Consider the following 23663-nt stretch of genomic DNA (forward strand, 5'->3'; position numbering starts at 1 on the left):
GCTTTCATTTAGAATGGATGGAGAGAGGCAGAGCTTCCACGACCGGTAGAAACTGAAAGAATATGTGACCACTAAGCCGGCTCTGCAAGAACTATTAAGGGGGGTTCTATAAAAGGAGAAAGACCCCAAGAGTGATCTACAACAGAAATTTCCAGGGACAATCTATAAAAACAACGTCTTCACAGACAACATGATGACAATTAATTCATATCTTTCAATAATCACTCTCAACGTGAATGGCATAAACGCTCCCATAAAACAGCACAGGGTTGCAGACTAGATAAAAAGACAGGACCCATCCATATGCTGCCTACAAGAGACTCATTTTGAACCTAAAGATACATCCAGACTGAAAGTGAAGGGATGGAGATCTATCTTCCATGCCAGTGGACCTCAAAAGAAAGCTGGGGTAGCAATTCTTATATCAGACAAATTATCTTTTAAACTAAAGTCTGTAATAAGAGACACAGAAGGACACTATATCATTCTTTCTTTTTTTCATTTTTTTATTCTTATGTTAATCCCCATACATTACAACATTAGTTTTAGATGAAGTGTTCCATGATTCATTGTTTGTGCACAACACCCAGTGCTCCATGCAGAATGTGCCCTCCTCAATACCCACCACCAGGCTAACCCATCCTCCCACCCCCCTCCCCTAGGACACTATATCATTCTTAAAGGGTCTATCCAACAAGAAGATCTAACAATTGTAAATATCTATGCCCCCAACATGGGAGCAGCCATCTACATAAGCCAACTGTTAACCAAAATAAAGAGTCATATTGATAACAATACATTAATTGTAGGAGACCTCAATACTCCACTCTCAGCAATGGACAGATCATCTAAGCAGAAAATCAACAAGGGAACAAGAGCTTTGAATGATACATTGGACCAGATGGACCTCATAGATATTTACAGAACATTCCACCCTAAAACAACAGAATACTCATTCTTCTCGAGCGCACATGGAACTTTCTCCAGAATAGACCACATACTAGGTCACAAATCAGGTCTCAAACGATACCAAAAGATTGAGATTCTTCCCTGCATATTCTCAGACCACAATGCTCTAAAACTGGAACTCAATCACAAGAAAAAATTTGGCAGAAATTCAAACACTTGGAAGCTAAAGACCACTCTACTCAAGAATGTTTGGGTTGGGCGCCTGGGTGGCTCAGTTGGTTGGGCGACTGCCTTCGGCTCAGGTCATGATCCTGGAGTCCCAGGATCGAGTCCCACATCGGGCACCCTGCTCGGCAGGGAGTCTGCTTCTCCCTCTGACCCTCCTCCCTCTCATGCTCTCTGTCTCTCATTCTCTCTCTCTCAAATAAAAAAAAAAAAATCTTTAAAGAATGTTTGGGTTAACCAGGAAATCAAAGAAGAACTAGAACAATTCATGGAAATCAATGAGAACGAAAACACATTGGTCCAAAACCTATGGGATACTGCAAAGGCGGTCCTAAGGGGGAAATACATAGCCATCCAAGCCTCACTCAAAAAAAATAGAAAAATCCGGAATTCACCCACTAACTCTACACCTTAAAGAACTAGAGAAAAAGCAATAAACAACGCCTAAGGCACGCATTAGAAGAGAAATAATTAAAATTAGAGCAGAAATCAATGAATTAGAAACCAGAAACACAGTAGATCAGATCAACGAAACCAGAAGTTGGTTCTTTGAAGGAATTAATAAGATCGATAAACCACTGGCCAGACTTATCCAAAAGAAAAGAGAAAGGACCCAAATTAATAAAATATGAATGAAAGGGGAGAGATCACGACTAACACCAAGGAAATAGAAACAATTATTAGAAATTATTATCAACAACTATATGCCAATAAACTGAGCAATCTGGATGAAATGGAGGCCTTCCGGGAAACCTATCAGCTGCCAAGACTGAAAGAGGAAGTTATTGACAACCTGAATAGGCCAATAACCAGTAAGGAGATTGAAGCAGTGATCAAAAACCTCCCAAAAAACAAGAGTCCAAGGCCTGATGGATTCCCTGGGGAATTCTACCAAACATTCAAAGAAGAAATAATACCTATTCTACTGAAGCTGTTTCAAAAAATAGAAACAGAAGGAAAACTTCCAAACTCATTCTATGAGGCCAGCATTACCTTAATCCCCAAACCAGGCAAAGACCCCACCAAAAAGGAGAATTTCAGACCGATATCCCTGATGAATATGGATTCCAAAATCCTCAACAAAATCCTACCTAATAGGTTCCAACAATACATTAAAAGGATCATCCACCACAACCAAGTGCGATTTATCCCCGGGATGCAAGGGTGGTTCAACTTTCGCAAATCAATCAATGTGATAGAACACCTTAATAGGAGGAGAGAGAAGAACCATATCGTCCTCTCCATTGATGCAGAAAAAGCATTGGACAAAATAAACATCCTTTCCTGATTAAAACTCTTCAGAATATAGGGATAGAGGGAACATTCCTCAAGTTCATAAAATCCATCTTTGAAAAACCCACAGCGAATATCATCCTCAATGGGGAAAAGCTGAGAGCCTTTTCCTTAAGATCAGGAACACGTCAAGGGTGCCCACTCTCACCACTGTTGTTCAACATAGTACTAGAAGTCCTAGCAACAGCAATCAGACAACAAAAAGAAATAAAAGGTATTCAAATTGGCAAAGAAGGAGTCAAACTCTCTCTTTTTGCAGACGACATGACACTTTATGTGGAAAACCCAAAAGACTCCACCCCAAAATTACTAGAACTCATCCAGCAATTCGGTAATGTGGCAGGATACAAAATCAATGCACAGAAATCAGTTCTACAGTTGCATTGTAGAAAGAGAAATTAGAGAAACGATTCCATTTACAATAGCACCAAAAACCATACGATACCTCGGAATAAACCTAACCAAAGAGGTAAAGGATCTATACTCTAGGAACTACAAAACACTCATGAAAGAAATTGAAGAAGACACAAAAAGATGGAAAAATATTCCATGCTCATGCATCAGAAGAATAAACGTTGTTAAAATGTCTATGCTACCCAGATCAATCTATACCTTCAATGCCATCCCGATCAAAATTCCAATGACATGTTTCAAAGTGCTGGAACAAACAATCCTAAAATTTGTATGGAATCAGAAAAGACCCCAAATCGCCAAGGTGATGTTGAAAAAGAAAAACAAAGCTGGGGGCATCACGCTGCCCGATTTCAAGCTATATTACAAACTGTGATCACCAAGACAGCATGGTACTGGCACAAAAACAGACATATAGACCAATGGAATAGAATAGAGAACCCAGATATGGACCCTCAACTCTATGGTCAAATAATCTTTGACAAAGCAGGAAAAAACATGCAATGGAAAAAAGACCGTCTCTTCAATAAATGGTGCTGGAAAATTGGACAGCCACATGCACAAGAATGAAATTGGACCATTCTCTAACACCATTCACAAAGATAAACTCAAAGTGGATGAAAGACCTCAATGTGAGACAGGAATCCATCAAAATCCTAGAGGAAAACATAGGCAGTAACCTCTTTGACATCGGCCACAGCAATTTCTTTCAAGATACATCTCCAAAAGCTAGTGAAACAAAAGCAAAAATGAACTTTTGGGACTTCATCAAGATAAAAAGCTTCTGCACAGCAAAGGAAACAGTCAACAAAACAAAGAGGCAACCCACAGAATGGGAGAAGTATTTGCAAATGACACTACAGATAAAGGGCTGGTATCCAAGATCTATAAAGAACTTCTCAAACTCAACACCCAAAAAACAAATAATCAAGTCAAAAAGTGGGCAGAAGAGATGAAGAGACACTTCTCTGAAGAAGACATACAAATGGCTAACAGACACATGAAAAAATGTTCATCATCATTAGCCATCAGGGAAATCCAAATCAAAACCACATTGAGATACCACCCTACACCAGTTAGAATGGCAAAAATGGACAGGGAAAGAAACAACAAATGTTGGAGAGGTTGTGGAGAAAGGGGAACCCTCTTACACTGTTGGTGGGAATGCAAGTTGGTACAGCCACTTTGGAAAACAGTGTGGAGGTTCCTCAAAAATTTAAAAATAGAGCTACCCTATGACCCAGCAATTGCACTACTGGGTATTTACCCCAAAGACACCGATGTAGTGAAAAGAAGGGCCATATGCACCCCAATGTTCATAGCATCAATGTTCGCAATAGCCAAACTGTGGAAAGAGCCGAGATGCCCTTCAACAGATGAATGGATAAAGAAGATATGGTCCATATATACAATGGAATATTACTCAGCCATCAGAAAGGATGAATACTCAACTTTTACATCAACATGGATGGGACTGGATGGGATTGAAATAAGTCAAGCAGAGAAAATCAATTATCATAGGGTTTCACTTATTTGTGGAACATAAGGAATAACATGGAGGACATTAGGAGAAGGAAGGGAAAAATGGGTGGGAGGAATTGGAGGAAGAGATGAAACATGAGAGACTATGGACTTGAGAAACAAATAGGGTTTTAGAGGGGAGGGGGGAAGGGGGAATGGTTAGTCCGGTGATGGGTATTAAGTAGGGCTTGTACTGCATGGAGCACTGGGTGTTATACGAAAACAATGGATCGTGGAACACTACATCAAAAACTAATGATGTAATATATGGTGGTTAACATAACATAATAAAATAAAATAAAAAAAAAGAAATGGGCAGAAGACATGAACAGACATTTCTGCAAAGAAGACATCCAAATGGCCAACAGACACATGAAAAAGTGCTCCACATCCCACGGCATCAGGGAATTACAAATCCAAACACAATGAGATAACACCTCACACCAGTCAGAACAGCTAAAATTAACAAGTCAGGGAATGACAGATGTTGGTGAGGATGTGGAGAAAGGGGAACCCTCTTACACTGTTGGTGGGAATGCAAGCTGTTGCAGCCACTCTGGAAAACAGTATGGAGGTTCCTCAAAAAGTTGAAAATAGAGCTACCATACAACCCAGCAACTGCACTACTGGGTATTTACCCCAAAGATACAAATGTAGTGATCCGAAGGGATATGTGCACCCCAATGTTTATAGCAGCAATGTCCACAATAGCCAATTATGGAAAGAGCCTAGATGTCCATTAACAGATGAATGGATAAAGATGTGGTGTATATATACAATGGAATATTATGCAGCCATCAAAAATGAAATCTTGCCATTTGCAACAACGTGGATGGAACTAGAGGGTATTATGCTTAGCGAAATAAGTCAATCAGAGAAAGGCAATTATCATATGATCTCACTGATGTGTGGAATTTGAGAAACAAGACAGAGGATCATAGGGGAAGGGAGGGGAAAATGAAACAAGACAAAACCAGAGAGGGAGACAAACCATAAGATACTCAATCTCAGGAAACAAACTGAGGATTGTTGGAGTGGAGGTGGGTGGGAGGGATGGGGTGGCTGGGTGGATGGACATTGGGGAGGGTATGTGCTATGGTGAACGCTGTGAATCACAGACCTGTACCCCTGAAACAAATAATACATTATATGTTAATTTAAAAAATAAATTAATTAAAATAAAAAGTAAAAATAATAATCAAATAAAAACAAAAAGGGTATCATAGGGGTACTTGGTCATTGATGTTTCTTAGAATGCCATTGCCTTCTTTCTGCCTTCAAAAGAAGTTCTGATTCCCCAGTGGAAACCATGGCTTTCTTTTGCTGACCCAGACTTAACACTCTTGCCTTGTACTCATTTGAGCCTTACTGAACTTGCACACATGGTGGGTCTGCTGGAATTCTGTGCTCATGAAGCATTGTGGCCACTATATAGAAATAGAATGGCAAGAAATGACAGACATGCATATTGCCTTTATCTCCTCCACTCACATATATGCTCTATTGGACTCATATTGGACTTCACTTAAAAAATATAAGTTCAAAGATAAAAGTATTAAGTATTTCAAGATGGAAACCTCAGAACATGAAACCAAGTGAGTAGCTCTTTTCAGTGAGGGCCCTGCATGATTGCACAAGTTGTCTGCCCCTGACACTGGCCCTGAGAGCAATAAAGAGGGTGGTGTAATAATTGAGATGAGAGAGAATACTGGTTGATACTAATGGAGTACCCTTGAAATTGGGGGAAAGCAGGTAGTTTCAAGAAATATTTGGACTGCCAGACCAGTAGCATGTGTAGATTGCTTGGTTGTAGAGGGATAAAGGAGAGAGGAGTTAGGAATGAGTCCAAGGAATGGCTTTGGCAATGAGAAGAATGGAAATGTCATTTTCTGGGAATGTTAGAGAAAGAACTGGAATGGAGGGAAGGGAAGAAGGTTAAAAGTGTTCCATTTGAGGTACACGTATCACATGGTAGTGATGTTTATAGACAGTAGAATATTCAGATCTCTATCTCTGGAAAGAGATATGAACTAGAGCTATTGATTTGGAAATCCTCCACATACAGATTGTTACAAAGCCAAGGAAATAAGAGATTCCTTAGGAAGAGTGTGCAAAGTAAGAAAAGGACCCAGCCTAGTATCTTAAAAAACATCAACATTTATGTGGAAGAAATGTCTTCAAAAGAATCTGAGAAGGAGCAGTCACAAAATGTGGAGAAACGATAGGAGAGAATAGCTTTACAGACACCAAATGTAAAGAGCATTTCAGGAAGGAGAAGTAGTCAACATGGTCAGATGCTGCTGAGAGATCAAGCAAGGAGGAAACTCAAGGTTCCATTGGCTTTAGTGACAAGTTTATCTGGGGACCTTGGCAAAGGGAAATTCAGTGGAATAGTGAGGACGAAGGTGAGAATATAAAGGGCTGAAGTGTGAGTGGGAGATCAGTATAATAAAGACAACTGGAGATGACTACTTTAAGAAATGTGGCTATAAAAGAGGAACAAGAGATAACCTGTCAGAAAGGAAAGTGAAGGCCAGGGATATTTTAATTTCTATGTAAAGAGATACTGGATACTTTGGGGTGCCTGAGTGGCTCAGTTGGTTAAGCATCTGACTCTTGATTTTGGCTCAGGTCATGATCTCAGGGTCTTGAGATCTAGCCCTGCATCAGGCTCTGTGCTCAGCGAATAGTCTGCTGGAGATTCTCTCTCTCTCCCTCTGCACCCTGCCCCCCCCCATCAAATAAATAAATAAATCTTTAAAAAAGAGAGAGAAAGAGATACTGGATACTTAAAGTTGGGAGGAGCCAGAAGAGAGAAGTTGAAGATAGAGGAGAAAAAGGGGATTATTTTTATATCTAGTTTCCAACGAGGGCAGGTAAGCTCCACAAACAGGCCAGGAATCACTGCTCTGTTTACTGTTTTGAGCCTACAACAGTTTATTTGTTTCCGAGGGCTGATCTAACAAAGCACCACAAGCTGGGTTGCTCAAAACAATAGAAATTTATTGTCTCACAGCTCTGGAGGCTAGAACTGTGAAATCAAGGTGTTGGGAGGTTTATGCTCCCTCTGGAACTTTCCTTGCCTCTTCCTAGCTTCTGGTAGCATGCAGACAATCTTTGGCTTTCCTTGGCTTGCAGGTGCAGAATTCTAATGTCTGCCTTCATTGCAACATGACATTCCCTCTGTGTCTCTGCTTTCATATGACCATCTTCTTATGAGGACACCAGTCATATTGGATCGGGGTGGGAGGTCCAGCCCATCTAAACTAATTACATCCGCAATGACCCTATTTCCAAATGAGGTCACATTCTGAGGTACTGGGGTTTGGGACTTCAACAGGTCTCTTTTTTTTTGCAGGGGGAGGATGGATATAACTTACAACAAACATAGGGAGTCTTGATTCAGTATTTGTTGAATGAATGAATGTGATTTGTAGAACTGGAGGATGAATTTGCCTTAGACAGGGGAGGACGCCATTCCATTGTAGTGAGAGGGAAGGAAAAACTGTGGCTACGTATAATGACTGGCATCAGGAAATTGTGTCAGCTGAAGTCTTTAAAGTTCTCCATGAAGAGGGAAGGGAGGTGAAATCTCTGCTGAGGTGAGAAGAAAGTTGAAGTAGGGGGAGAGAGGAATTAAGAGGTATGGTGCAGAAACGAAGTCTAAAATGGGGAAGAAAACTAACAGGGGAAAAGAGGATTCCTTTGAAGCACTGAGGGGCTGGTTGAGGGTAGAAACCATGAATTGTATGGTGGCATAAATCTACCCTGCTGTGTGACTTCTGTAGCAAGGCAAAGGGCTGGCGCAGATAGTTGAGGTTTTGCCAGATAGTAGCCAAGGAAAGACAATAGGGGTAAGGGAATTGGGAACACTGGCACAAGAGGACCACTGATGAGTCTTGGAATTAGGCTAGATAGGAAGGGAAGTTAAACACAAGTACTGTATATTTGATATACAGTACTTCCACCTTATCCACAGTTTCACTTTCTGTGGGTTCAGTTACAATGCCTACATCATTCACTTCACTTCATCTCATCATGTAGGCATTTTATCATCTCACATCATCATGAGAAGGGTGAGTACAGTACAATAAGGTATCTTAAAGAGAGAACATGTTCACATAACTTTTATTACAGTATTGTTATAATTGTTCTATTTTATTATAAGTTATTATTGTTTTTATTTTATTTAAAAAATTTTTAAAGATTTTTTTAAAGTAATCTCTACACCCAGTGTGGGGCTCCAACTCACAACCCCAAGATGAAGAGTTGCATGCTCTACTGACTGAGCCAGCCAGGTGCCCCTTAGTTATTGTTGTTAATCTCTTACTGCACCTAGTTTGTAAATTAAACTTTATCATAGGTATGTATGTATAGGAAAAGACATAACACATATAGGGTTTTGTACTATCCATGGTTTTGGGCATCCACTGGGAGTCTTGGAAAGTATCTCTGCAGATACAGGGGCACTATTGTATAACGCAGAGGTTCTTAACTACTTGAGCCATGGACTACTTGCCACTCTGGTGAAGCCTATGGACCACTTTTCAAAAAATATTTTTAAGTGTATAAAACAAAATATGTAGGATTATATATAAAACCCTTTACATTAGGGGCACCTGGGTGGCTCAGTCATTAAGCGTCTGCCTTCAGCTCAGGTCATGATCCCAGGGTCCTGGGATCGAGCCCCGCATCCTGCTCCCTGCTCCGCGGGAGGCCTGCTTCTCCCTCTTCCACTCTCCCTGCTTGTGTTCTCTCTCTTGCTGTGTCTCTCTCTGTCAAATAAATAAATAAAATCTTAAAAAAAACCCAAAAACCCTTTACATTAAAATATAGTTATAGGGGCACCTGGATGGGTCAGTCAATTACGTGTCTGACTTCAGCTCAGGTCATGACCTCGGGGTCCTGAGATTGAGCCCCATGGGCTCCCCGGTCAGCAGGGAGTTTGTTTCTCTCTCTCCCTCTGCCCTCCCCACCCCGGGGCTCATGTACATGCTCTCTTGCTCTCTTTCAAATAAATAAATGAAATCTTTACTTAAAAAACCTTTAAAATATAGTTATAAAAATCTTTGAACAAACTAAACGAATGCTACAGCAATGTCTGTGTGCCATGAACTGAATGTTTGTGTTCCCCCAGAACCCACATGTCATAATCCTAACACCAACATGATAGTGTTAGGAGGTTGAGATTTGGGGAAATGATTAGGTCATGAGGGTGGAGCCCCCATGAATGGGATGAGTGCTCTTCTAAAAGAGACCTCAAAGAGCTCCCTCACTCCCACCCACTATGTGAGGATACAATGAGAAGCTGTGACCCGGAAGAGAGCTCTCACCCAACCATGCTGGCACCCTGATCTTGGACTTCTGGCCTCTATAACTGTGAGAAATAAATTTCTGTTGTTAATAAGCTACCTAGTATGTGGTATTTTGTTATAGCAGCCTGAACGGACTAAGATAATGTGTTTCTTTGCATTAAACAACAAGGTCTAGTGTCAGGCTTAAAAAGAACCGTAATTTCTAGATAGAAATAAGCATACGTGAAATTCTTAAGTATTTGTATGTGAAAGTAACTGTAATGCAATGTATATAAAAATAGCTGTGTTTTCTATGGTGATAAAGCCATAGATACTGCTAGTAATTCAGCGGTATATTGCCTACCTTTATTATTGAAGGAAATGCTACATTTCAGTTAATGCTTAGTGAAAATAAAGATACAGATTTTTCCCTGCCCAAGTTTATAGATCCCTTGAATTCCATCATAGCTCCTTGAAGGCCAGTGGATCCCAGGTATGAATGCTGGGTGTGGAGGGGAGAAAATAGAAGAAGTCAAAGAACTGAGAAGCCAAATTGTTTGGACATTGATGTGTGGACACTGGAAACAGATGGTACAGAATAGCACAGCACACCTGGTACTGAACTCTTCAAAATTAGTAAAAGGCAGTAACTAGACAGTTGGAAAATAATTGCCTTAATGCAGGACAAAGGGTGGCAAGTCAGGTGGAATGAATATGAAAAAATCAGGGGAGGGGGGTGCCTGGGTGGTACAGTTGGTTGAGCATCCCATTTGGTTTGGGCTCAGGTCGTGATTTCAGGGTCCTGGGATATACAGCCCCGCTTGGGCTCCATGCTCAGTGCAGAGTCTGCTTGGGGCTCTTTCTCCCTCTCCCTCTGTTCCAAGGCCCCCCAAAATAAATAAAATCTTTTTTTTTTAAATCAGGGGTGTACATAAAGATGAAGGAGTAATTGTCAAGAAGTGGCAGTAGGATGCAAGGAAGATATTTACCTTAACTTTCTCACCTGAGGGAAATAGCTTAAGAAGCCTACAAAGAGAGGCACCTAGCTGGCTCAGGTGGTAGAACATTTGGCCTTTGATCTTGGGGTCCTGAGTTCAAGCCCCATATTGGGTGTGGAGAATCCTTAAAAAAAAAAAAAAAAAGAGGATGCAAAGGGAAGTGGTGTGCTCAAGGATGGAGTAGATTCTACTTAAGGCAAGGAGCTGGAAGGAACATACATGGTTAAGAATGTTAGGTAGTTTCTTACCCCTGTAGATTGGGCAGTGGAAAAGATTGGGAGAGAGGGTGCCAGTTGGGTTGCAGTATGGACTAGAATGGCAAATGGATGTGAGAAGATAGATTACCAGAAGCATTTTAATTCAAATAAATACAATCTTTAAAATAAAATTTATATCTGCATACAGAAATAAAACATTTTTTATAGTGCTTTTTTTTTTTTAGGGATTTTATTTATTCATTTGACAGAGAGAGACACAGCAAGAGAGGGAACACAAGCAGGGAGAGTGGAAGAGGGAGAAGCAGGCCTCCCACAGAGCAGGGAGCCCGATACGGGGCTCGATCCCAGGACCCTGGGATCATGACCTGAACTGAAGGCAGCTGCTCAACCACTGAGCCACGCAGGCACCCCTACAGTGGTTTTCTTTAACTTGTGGAATTATGAGTTATTTTAATTTTACTTTTAATATCTTCTTTCTTTTTACATTTTTATAAGATATATTTTTATATTTTTTATAAGTTTTTTTTACAAGATTTTATTTATTTATTTGACAGAGAGAGACACAGCAAGAGAGGGAACACAAGCAGGGGGAGTGGAAGAGGGAGAAGCAGGCTTCCCGCCGAGCAGGGAGCCCAATGAGGGGTTCAATCCCAGGACCCTGGGATCATGACAGGAGCTAAAGGCAGATGCCCAACCGACTGAGCCACCCAGGTGCTTCCAGATATAAATATTAACAAAATTTGAATTATATTGTCTATGGTTTGTTATCCTGAATTTTTTTTTACTTAATATTTATTTATTTATTTATTTGACAGAGAGAGGGAGAAAGCACAAGCAGGGGGAGCAGCAGGCAGAGAGAGAGTGGGAAGCAGGCTCCCAGCTGAGCAGGGAACCCGATGTGGGGCTTGATCCTGGGACTCCAGGATCATGACCTGAGCTGAAGGCAGACACCCAACAACTGAGTCACCCAGGCGCCCTTTTTATAAGTTTTTAATAGTTAAAAAAGAAAAAAGAAAATAATTAGGAAATTAGATACATTTAAACATGCCAGAACCCATTCCTAAAGTTGAAAACGTATATTTTACTTACTCTGGAAGTTTGTGTTCTGCAGATTGTTCTTTATGAGAGTTAAAAATTGATAAATAATTTAAATTCCTAGTAAATGGCAAACAAAATTGCATAGGAGACAGTTTCTTATATTTGGATTTCACTGGATCTAACTTTAGAGGTTGTATTTATTCTGTAACAAGAAGAATGTTCAAAGAAATTTGGGGTACTATAATATGAATCATCTATGAACCATAAATCTAGAATAAACATTAGTATGGTATTGAGCATATTTTACTTTCTGAGATATGTGTGAGATATGGCTCTTTATCAAGGTAGACAGCAATAATATGGGCAGGACTGATATCAGTAGTTGATAGAAGAGTTTGAAGTGTCTGTAACAAACACACCTCTCCAAGATGCAGCTGAAGTTGAAGTGATAAATCTCATGCTATTCTATTCATGTTAATAATTAGTTTTCTAGAGTTTTGTTAGATTCATTTAAGGAACTCTTTCTGGGGAGACTGATCAGAGATCTTGCAGATGTGTGACATTGTTGCAATGAATGGAAAGTGCCAATATCTTAGGATAAATATATCACATTTTATGGAAAAAAATTATTTAAACATATTTCCTGTGGAAAGTGGATCTTAAAGTATCTGTATATTGTTGACATGCCCCCAGAACATCAATCAATTACTTATACTAAGGTTGCTTCTCTTTTTCTTAATGCTAGCAGCCATTAATGATCATTGCTTAGATACATTAATTTGTTAGATGTTTGCAAAATGGTGGCATTCTAATTATGTTAATCTTTTTCAGTTATTAGCTAGGATACATCAATAAGGAGAAACTTACCTTCTATTTGGTTATCCATTACTACAGCTGGTGTTGGAAAGTCCCTTTATTTGCCAGTTCTGAAAGTGATGAGTTGGTTCACCAGCATCCTCTAACAGCATCAAAATCAGTTTTGTTTTGTTTTGTTTAGGTATCATTATGAATTCACAGATTTGAACATATTTTATGTATGTCAAACTATTGTAGTTCTTATCCTTGGTAATAGTCTAAATTTACATCTTTGTATGGTAGGAGATGCTCCAGGTTGGCTACTGAGTTCTTTTAACACAATCCTAGCAGTCTTTGGTAACTTTCTTGCTCTCTGCTCTAGCAAGGTGCACCAGATTCATCTTGTACATTTCTTGCCTCAGATCTGTAATCAGTCATTTCTTCATTAAATCCTGTTTCCTTTTAGTGGTAAATGATAGAGACCACGATCCAGGCCCTAGGGGGTAGGGTTCAAAGGTTTTGATGCATATGAATCACACTTCAAGTTTCTGTGTTTCTTTTGCAGTGGTTCCCATTTTACTCAGAGTAAAATCCTTTCAATGACCCATAAGGCTCTACATGATTTGCATGGCCTATTTCTTCTCTTTCTTTACCACGCATGTTTCGGTCTTTGGGCTGCTGCCATGGGAATGCCCTTTTCCCAGATATGTGCATAGCTCAATCCCTCATCCCTTGTATGTCTTTGCTTAACCTCATGGAATTCTATCCTGTCAACTATATTTAAAATCATACTACTTACGTCCCCAAACCCACTCCCAATGTCCTGTGTTCTATTTTTTCATATCATTTCTCATCTTCTCATATACTTTATAATGTAAGTATTTATTATGTAGCATTCCTCCCCTCCTCCTAAAATATAAGCTACACAAGGGCAGGGATTTTGGTTGTTTGGTTTACTGCTATATCTTTAGTGCTTAGGACAGACGGTAGCTGCACATGGTAGCTATTCACTACCTATTTACTCAATGAACAAATGAATAAATTTTAGTATATTTCTGAATCATCACACACCTAACCTATCAGGTTCAATCTCAAAGGAAGAGATACAATTTAAAGCATACAACATCCATCAAGAAACTGAGCTATATCCAGGTATGTATAATGTAGAGACAAGTCCATGAATTTCAAAACTAGCCTGACATTTCTGGCTTTGAGCAATGTTTGTGTATTCACTTTTTTTTTTTTTTTTTTGAGAGAGAGAAAGAGAGAGGTGGGGGAAGGGGCAGAGAGAGAGGGAGAGAGAGATTCCTAAGCAGGCTCCATGCTAGCCTTACACAAGGCTTGATCTCACAACCCTAAGATCAGACCTGAGCCGAAGTCAAAAGTTAGAAGCTTAACTGACTGAGCCATCCAGGCTCCCCTATGCATTCATTTTTTTTTTTTTAAAGATTTTATTTATTCATTTGAGACACAGAGATACAGAGAGAGAGAAAGAGAGCATGAGCAGTGGGAGAGGCAGAGGGAGAGGGAGAAGCAGACTCCCCGCTGAGTCAGGAGCCCGATGTGGGACTCGATCCCAGGACCCTGGGATCATGACCTGAGCTGAAGGCAGACGCTTAACCATCTGAGCCACCCAGGCGCCCCTATGCATTCATTTTTGAAAAAGAAATGCAATATAAGCTGAGAGTCTCCATCAGTGATAAAACTAAAAGATGAGAATTGAGATGTACCCCAAAGAATACACCTTACTATTGCCCCAGAGAAGTTTAATATGCTTAATGTCCATGTTCCTTCTAATGTAATTAAATTATCAACTATTAGCAACATTTTTGTATAAAAGTAGTTGATTAAAGTTACTTGGGGGCATCTGGCTGGCTCAGTTGGTAGCGTATGTGACTCTTGATCTCAGGACTGTAAGTTCGAACCCCATGGTTGAGTATAGAGTTTACCTAAAATAAATAAATAAATAAGTAGATAAATAGATAAATAAATAAATAAAACCTTAAAAAAAAAAAACACGTGGCTTTCAGGCTACTATTGACATAGCAGGGTTAAGCCTAATCTGAGATTCAGATTTGTCTCGACTCATGAGGCTGAGCCTTCCAGGTTCTTAGGATGAATTGCAGGGTAGGAGTCTGCTAGGAAGAGATCAGAGATGGGGCAGAGGAGAAGGAGAGGAAAGTACTAAACCCAAGCCTGACTATAGGGACCAGGTCTCAGTGCTATGGAAAAACATCTATGATACGTTTTTATTTTTTATTTTATTAAGTAGACTCTACTCCCAATGTGGGGCTTAAATTCATGACCCGAAGGAGATCAAGAGTTGCATGCTCTACAGACTGAGCCAGCCAGGTGCCCTTGATGGAAAAATGTCTATGACAAAAGGCTGACAGTAGGAACTGCACAGATTTCTACTTTATGAGGCATAGCACCAAAGGGAAGGATATCAGAAGATAACACCCCTCTGGACTATGATAGTGTCAGCAAGAAAGGAGACTTTGAAGTTTTGTGGGAGGCACTGGATGTGTGGGGGTACCCAACGGAGGGGCCACAGTAATAGGCAGAATATCAGGAAGGACATCGGGAGGCCTATTTGTGAATACATGTGAGATACTCTAATGGGGACTCCAGAATCTATGAAGGAATTTTGTAGGGGCTAGAAGTTCTGTGTCAACAGAAGGGCAGTGAGCTAATAAAATTTAATGTGATTTTACCCATTCCCACAGATGAGTGAATTTTGAGGAAATCTACATTGCCACTGGAAAAAAAACTGGGGCACTGTACTTAGTGGATTGAACACTGGACTGAGAAAGGGATAGAGGATGTCGATTGTCATTTTGGTGATTAACTAGCTGGGTTACCTTGGGCAAGTGAAGAATCTGAACTTAGACATGAAAGGGCCTTTGAAGTTGATTAGAGCCAGCCTCCTTTCTCCAACTCACACTGACAGGAGACTACGATTTGGAGGCTGTACATTCTCATATTAGGAACTTCATTTTTAGGTTCAGTTGTGGTTTGCCTCTTTTTATTTATTTATTTCATTAATCTCCTTTGTGCCCTTTAGAGAAACATTTAACTACTCCTTTGGGGGAGGTATTTAGTGGGGGTAGGAACACCATCTTTGGACTTAGACTGCCAGATTTTAAATTCCAATTCCTCCACTTCCTATGTGACCTATGTGACCTTCACTAAGTTTCAACTTAGTTCACTAACTTTCAACTTCCTCATCTGTAAAATGGGCATAATAGTACCTACTACATGGGATTATTAATACACTTTTATCCCACCTGATATACTTTCAAATATGAAGTAGCCATCATATTTTCCCTTGACTTTCATTTCTTTAGGTTAAATATTTCTAAGTCCTTACAATATTGTCCAGAATGAATTGTTTACAGAGCCTTTGTCTTCTTTCTTTGGATACCTCCTAGTCTGTCAGTGTTTTTCTTAAATGTAGTACCCAAACTAAAAAACAGTATTTTTATGTGCAAAATACAGAAAATGATGAAATCATTCCTTCCAGTGATCTAGACCTTAACCAGCCTATATTTTAAATGTCTCAATTTTAGTTTATCACATATAAAATATATGAATACCAAATTATGCCTACTTTATCTACCTTCCAGGGTTTCTGTAAGAGAAACTGAGATGATATATGTCAAAGTACTGTGAAAAATAAAAAGAAGTGTAAGTATCATTATTTTATATTGTTTTTCATTAAATAGGGAACAAAATTATGAGAGGTATGACCTATCAGTTACAAAAAATAAGTTTTAAAACTTACAACAATCCTAATGTTCATATAGAAAATGGAAATTTCATTTTATTTTGGGGGGGGTATTTTTTTAATTTTTTAATTTTAATTTTTTAATTTAAATTCAATTAGTTAACATATATTATTAGTTTCAGAGGTAGAGGTCAGTGATTCATCATCAGTCTTATAATACCCAGTGCTCATTACATCACGTGACTTCCTTAATGCCCAACCCCCAGTTACCCCATCCCCCACCCACCTCCCTTCCAGCAACCCTCAGTTTGTTTTCTATGATTAAATCGAGTCTTCCACTGGGGAGGGTATGTGCTATGGCAAGCACTGTGAATTGTATAAGACTGATGAATCACAGACCTGTACCCCTGAAACAAATAATACATTATATGTTAAAAAAAAAAAAAAAGAAGATAGTAGGAAGGGAAAAATGAAGCGGGGGGGAATTGGAGGGGGAGACGAACCATGAGAGACTATGGACTCTGAGAAACAAACTGAGGGTTCTAGAGGGGAGGGGGTGGGAGGATGGGTTAGCCTGGTGATGGGTATTAAAGAGGGCACGTACTGAATGGAGCACTGGGTGTTATACGCAAACAATGAATCATGGAACACTACATCAAAAACTAATGATGTAATGTATGGTGATTAACATAATAAAATTAAATGTAAAAAAAAAGAGTCTCCTATGGTTTGTCTCCCTCTCTGAATTCGTCTTGTTTTATTTTTTCCTCTTCCCCAATGATCCTGTTTCTTAAATTCCACATATCACTGAGATCATATAATTTTCTTTGATTGACTTATTTCGCTTAGCATAATACCCTCTAGTTCTATCCATGTTATTGCAAATGGCAAGATTTCATTTTTTGATGAGTAGTGTTCCATTATATACGTGTGTGTGTGTATACACAATATCTTCTTTATCCATTTATCTGTTGATGGACATCTAGGCTCTTTCCATAATTTGGCTATTGTGGACATTGCTGCTATAAACACTGGGGTGCAGGTGCCCCTTCGGATCACTACCTTTGTATCTTTGGAGTAAATACCCAGTAGTGCAATTGCTGGGTCATACGGTAGTTCCATTTTTAACTTTCTGAGAAACCTCCATATTGTTTTCCAGAGTGGCTGCACCAGCTTGTATTCCCACCAACAGTGTCGGAGGGTTCCCCTTTATCCGCATCCCCGCCAACATCTGTTGTTTCCTGACTTGTTAATTTTAGCCATTCTGACTGGTGTGAGGTGTTATTTCATTGTGGTTTTCATTTGTATTTCCCTGATGCCGAGTGATGTGGAGCATTTTTTCATGTGTATGTCTTCATTGGAGAAATGTCTGTTCATGTCTTCTGCCTTTTTCGTGATTGGATTATTTGTTCTTTGGGTGTTGAGTTTGGTAAGTTCTTTATAGATTTTGGATACTAGCCCTTTATCTGATATGTCATTTGCAAATATCTTTTTCCATTCTGTCGGTTGTCTCCTGGTTTTGTCAACTGTTTCCTTTGCTGTGCAAAAAGCTTTTTATCTTGATCAAGTCCCAAAAGTTCATTTTGCCTTTATTTCCCTTGCTTTGGAGATGTCTCTAGAGAGAAGTTGCTGTGGCCAAGGTCACAGAGGTTGCTGCCTGTGTTCTCCCCTAGGATTTTGATGGATGCCTGTCTCACATTTAGGTCTTTCATCCATTTTGAGTCTATTTTTGTGTATGGTTTAAGGAAATGGTCCAGTTTCATTCTTCCATGTGGCTGTCCAATTTTCCTGACACGATTTGTTGAAGAGACTGTCTTTTTTTCATTGGATATTCTTTCCTGCTTTGTTGAAGATTAATTGACCATAGCATTGAGGGTCCATTTCTGGATACTCTATTCTGTTCCATTGATCTGTGTGTCTGTTTTTGTGCCAGTACCATACTGTTTTGATGATCACAACTTTGTAATAGGGCTTGAAGTCCAGACTTGTGATCTCACCAGCTTTGGTTTTCCTTTTCAACATTCCTTTGGCTATTTGGGCTCTTTTCTGGTTCCATACAAATTTTAGGATTATTTGTTCCAGCTCTGGGAAAAAGGTGATGGTATTTTGATAGGGATAGCATTGAATGTATAGATTTCTCTAGGTAGCACAGACATTTTAACAATATTTGAAAAAAAATTTGAGACTGTGAACTACTTAGTAAGTCTAAACCATTTTTTGTTACGTGAGGTGATTATGAAAGAAGTAATCTCACTTATGTCAAAAAGGTTTTCCTGTGAAGCATACAACTTCAGACAACATTCACTTTGTATCTGAGATAGTTTCATTTCAATCTCTGGTTTCTCTGATATATATTTTTTATTTTTTATATTTTTACTTTTTAATTATTTTTTAAAAGATTTTATTTATTTATTCATGAGAGAGAGAGAGAGAGAGGCAGAGGGAGAAGCAGGCTCCCCGCTGAGCAGGAAGACCGACACGGGACTCGATCCCAGGACCCTAGGATCATGACCTGAGCTGAAGACAGAAGCTTAACCATCTGAGCCACCCAGGCACCCTAGTTTCTATTTTTTAAGGGAGCTCTATGCCCAATGTAGAACTTGAACTCATAACCCCAAGATCAAGAGTTGCAAGCTCTACCAACTGAGCCAGCCGGGCATCCCTCTTTAGTAATACTTTTTTTATTGAAAAATTATCTATTTCTCAAAAAACTGAACTTGATGATGAAACAAGTGGAGAGGAAACTTTGTGACTGGCAGCTGTGTTTGTTAGTATTCAATAAGAAAGCACACTGTAGATGTAGTTCCAATTTAATAAATAAAAAACCTAAAGGGAAAATGTATAAAACCAGAGGGATTACATTGCATGGGCTTTTTTCATAGTTATTACTCATAATTCTTTAGCTAAATATAAACTCTCAAAATTATAGCAGTGGCCATTTATCCTTTGCTTCCTAGTCTGTTAGAGCTGCCATAACAAAATATCACAGACTGGGTGGCTTAAACAATAGAAATAAATTTTCTCACAGTTCTGGAGGCTGGAAGTCCAACATTCTGAGGCCTCTTGTCTTGGCTTGTGGGTGGCCACCATCGCATTGTGTGCTCATGCAACCTCTTCTTTGTGGATGTGCTAGGGGAGAGGCAGAGAGTGAGCTCTCTGGTGGTTTGTTTTTTATTTTTATTTATTTTGTTTTATTTTATTTTTTCCTGGATCAGAGCCTTCCCCTTATGACCTTATTTAAACTCCTTTACTTCTTTTGAGGCTCTATCTCCAAATACAGCCACCCCTGGGTTAGGGCTTCAACATATGAATTTTGGGGGACACATATATTTGTCCTTAATGCCTTCCAGTTTTTCTTATTTTCTTTTACCCCTTTTGGAGAAGTTAAATCACATCATCATTGCCCTAAATATACAAATTGAATTCCACTTAGACAATTTTTTCTAGGAGCCATTACATTGTTTTAGGCAGAATTTAAGAGATTAAAGTGTACAGTTTCTTCTTGTAAAGACTTCACATTCCAGGGCCAGAGAGAGCTAACTCAACAATCAGAATACACCATACTATGGGTCATATTTTAGTATAAGTGGAGAGGACCTTATTTTACCTAGTTTTCATCAGCATTTTTCCATGGTGTGTCTGATTTTGTCTTACTTGGGACCCTCACTTGTTTTTTGTTTTTTCCCTAATCAGCCTGGATCTCAAGGTTAGTAATTTTAAGTTTTACCTACATCCTCAATTCCCTTGGCTTGCCATTATTTTGCTCCTCCTGGCCAGTTTATTCCTAATTTTGGATTAATTCACTGATCTGCTTTCTTCTCCCAGGCAGATAAGCCCCATAAAATAGTAAGAATTATGCAGATTAACTATTAAAATTGGTAATTTTCAGCCTCAGCAGGCACTTTAGCACTTTAAGACAAACCTCTAACTTGCCTGCAGCTGACTCCACCTAAGTAGACAGTGTCTTGATGAACACCCTATCATACATCCTAAATTCCTTATCTCATTCTTTCCTGGAGACTATTTTGCCTGATACTTTACAAAGTTGTGTTCAGATATGAACTCCCTCAATTTCTGTGCTAAGTCTCTGCATTAAATCGAGGCTATCTCCAGCCCTACAGCCCAAGCAGTTATTTGCTAGGTTTCATCCTTGCTTTTCATTCCAAAACTCCTTTATTTTTCGTCTAGTTTCTGTTCTTGATATGGCAGTTGGACTGGGCAACACATTTCTGCTTCCCAATTTTTGTCCCTTGGCACAAAATAATCTCCAGGATTTCAACTAAACCTGGAATCCCCTACTCTTGGAATGTTCCAGGACTCAACTCTTGGACCACTTCTTTTCTCTATTTATATTCACTCCTTGGTGATCTCATCTAATCTTATGGCTTTAAATATACCATCCACATGCTGATGACTCCCAATTTTATTTCTCTAGCTCAGATCTCTTCCCTGAACTCCATACTTCTCTACCTAACTCAAAACTTCATTTGGGTATTAGATGCCATCTCAAATGTAAGGTGTTCAAAATTAAGCCTCTACAAGAGGACACTTTTGGGAGAAATGGATAGTCATTTTTTTGATTGTGGTAATGATTTCATGGGTGTATATCAATGGAAAAACTCACCAAACTGTACAATTTATCGTGCATCAATTATATAGTTAGGAGTCAAGGGTAGGTCAAGTTTACTGACCTCAGTAAATTAATACACTGTATTTGTAAATCTTTTCTTCAAATGATAAATTGAGTATTCTTAAATGCTTTTTCCATTATTAATACTCTTTTGAAGAAAACTGTAATCAACTGAGTAAGCCTAACTAGGACGAAGTTCCCAAATAGGTTGGATTATACTGTACTCAATTTGGGATTCTGAGAGATTAAATCCTTACTTCCTGTTATAACTCAGCCACATGGCATGCCAGGACTTTAGTAGTGTGCTAGTGGTAAAGGAAGAGGCCAGGACTTGTGAGAATGAGACCGAGGAGTCTAGTTCTCATTTTGGAAAGACACCTTCTCCTCCACCCAAAGATGGTCCATAAAGCTTCCAGAACTGCATGGCAACCTTGTGCTTTGATCTGATCTCTATACATATCCAAATATGTAGAATCAGTGAGGTGGAGAGGCCAGAGGCAGTGGCAATATTCAGTCAGGCATTTATGAATACTATACCATGCTGTGAGTACCACTTGGATCCTGAATCAAGCTTTTGGGAGGAAAGATGGGAAAGGTCTCATCCCCAGGGAGGAAGGACTAGCAAAAGAGAAGCAGACTATCTTAGCAAGCTGAAATTCAAATAAAGATTCTAATTCTAACTGGGCAAGTGGTGTTAAAAACCTGAGCACAAGCAAAAGATTTCATACAGGTTGAGCAAACAGTAAGGATTTATGAGGTGCATAATCAGTTTAGAGAGCACTTAACTGGGCAGCCAACTGCAGTGGATATTAGATTTCTGGCAATAGAACAAATTTTTGAAAGCACCAAATGTAAGTTTGAGCCTACTAGATTTGAAGATGAATTGGAAGCATGATGGAAGACAGAAAAGAATTCCTAGTGACTAAAGCCCCTAAAGCCAGACACATACAGATTTTGCTCTTTCAGCTTCTGAAATCAGTCCTAACCATGCAGATCCCAGTCTATTATAGCCAAATTCCTTTATTCCTTAGGTCTTTAAGGCTTTGAGTTTCTGTTCTCTGTAAGTTGCACATATGCTCAGAAGGATTAAGTCCCTTATCCAGGTAACTTAAGGTCCCTGGTTGTAACTAGTAGTTACCTACTTTGGTAATATAAAGGTATTACCTGTAATGTTACCATTCACAAAGCTTAAGGCTGGTAGAGTCTAACAGCCAAGACCTCCATTGTGTGAATGAAAAATGTCATCCAGATCTACAAGAGGTTTTCCATTTTAATGGGAGCTGATGTTAATTATGTTAATGTTTCAAGTTTAATTCCACTAAATTGTACCTTTTTGGTCCTGACCCCCTCAAGTGTGGACTCTGCAGAATCAGACTAAATTATGTGACTTTCTGCTATATGCCTTCCCACTGAAAAAAAAAGTCAAGTTTTAGGTAATTCAAATGACCATAGCTTTACAGTTGCCCCCAAACACTTCAGCCTTTATCTTCCACCTTATTTGTCCCATATCTGACCACCCAATTGATAGCCCGAATTCCCAATTCATCACGTTCAGGTTCTGGAGCATACAGTCTTTGCTTCAAGTGTATATGCTTAAAAATTTATATTCCTCGTGGCGCCTGGGTGGCTCAGTTGTTAAGCGTCTGCCTTCGGCTCAGGTCATGATCTCAGGGTCCTGGGATCCAGTACCGCATTGGCTCCCTGCTCAGTGTGGAGCCTGCTTCTCCCTCTCCCTCTGCTTGTGTTGCCTCTCTTGCTGTGTCTGTCAAATAAATAAAAATTTTTTTTTTTAAAGATTTTTTTTATTTATTTGAGACAGAGAGAATGAGAGCGAGCACATGAGAGGGGGGAGGGTCAGAGGCAGAAGCAGGCTCCCCGCTGAGCAGGGAGCCCGATGCAGGACTCTATCCAGGGACTCCAGGATCATGACCTGAGCCGAAGGCAGTCGCTTAACCAACTGAGCCACCCAGGCGCCCCAATAAATAAAATCTTTAAAAAAAAAAAAATTTATATTCCTCACATCTGTGTTGGTTTTGATTCAATTTCCTCATGTATTACTTCTCTCCCACAGTACTTCATTATAGCTTGCCTTTGATTTTGTCATTTTGTACCACTATTGAGGACACAGAAGCATTTTACCTCTGACCTCCTTAGTAGAGCCCAGTACAGTGCAATACACGAACACATAAACTGATTTGGATTATATCAACTGAAGAAATGTGACATTACTAAATCAATTGTGAGCAGGGAGCAAAAACAGAACTGCAGGAAAAGAGGTCAGAGTGCTCCAACGCAAAATTTCCCAACTTGTTTTCAAGTGATGTTTGCCAGCTCTGACAAAAGGGTAGACACTTATCCCTGAAAATTTTGTGCAGACCCCAATCGCTTTTATCATTCATTGTCCACCTAACATTTACTGTACAAACAAGTGCCATGTAGATAGCTAAGGTATCTAGGTAAACATTTTGGTGATTGAAACTGATCTTATAGAAACACTGGTTTATATAAATTAAGCACGTTTTTGAATAATAAATCCAACTAAGAACAGGGTCACTAATCCAAAGCCATTTTAACTCGGAAGTGAGTTTATAGCATTGAGGAATT

Source organism: Mirounga angustirostris, unplaced genomic scaffold (genome assembly GCF_029215605.1).
Source record: "Mirounga angustirostris isolate CCGP_5_RB_7025 unplaced genomic scaffold, mMirAng1.0.hap1 SCAF_8, whole genome shotgun sequence".
Taxonomy (NCBI): Eukaryota; Metazoa; Chordata; class Mammalia; order Carnivora; family Phocidae; genus Mirounga; species Mirounga angustirostris.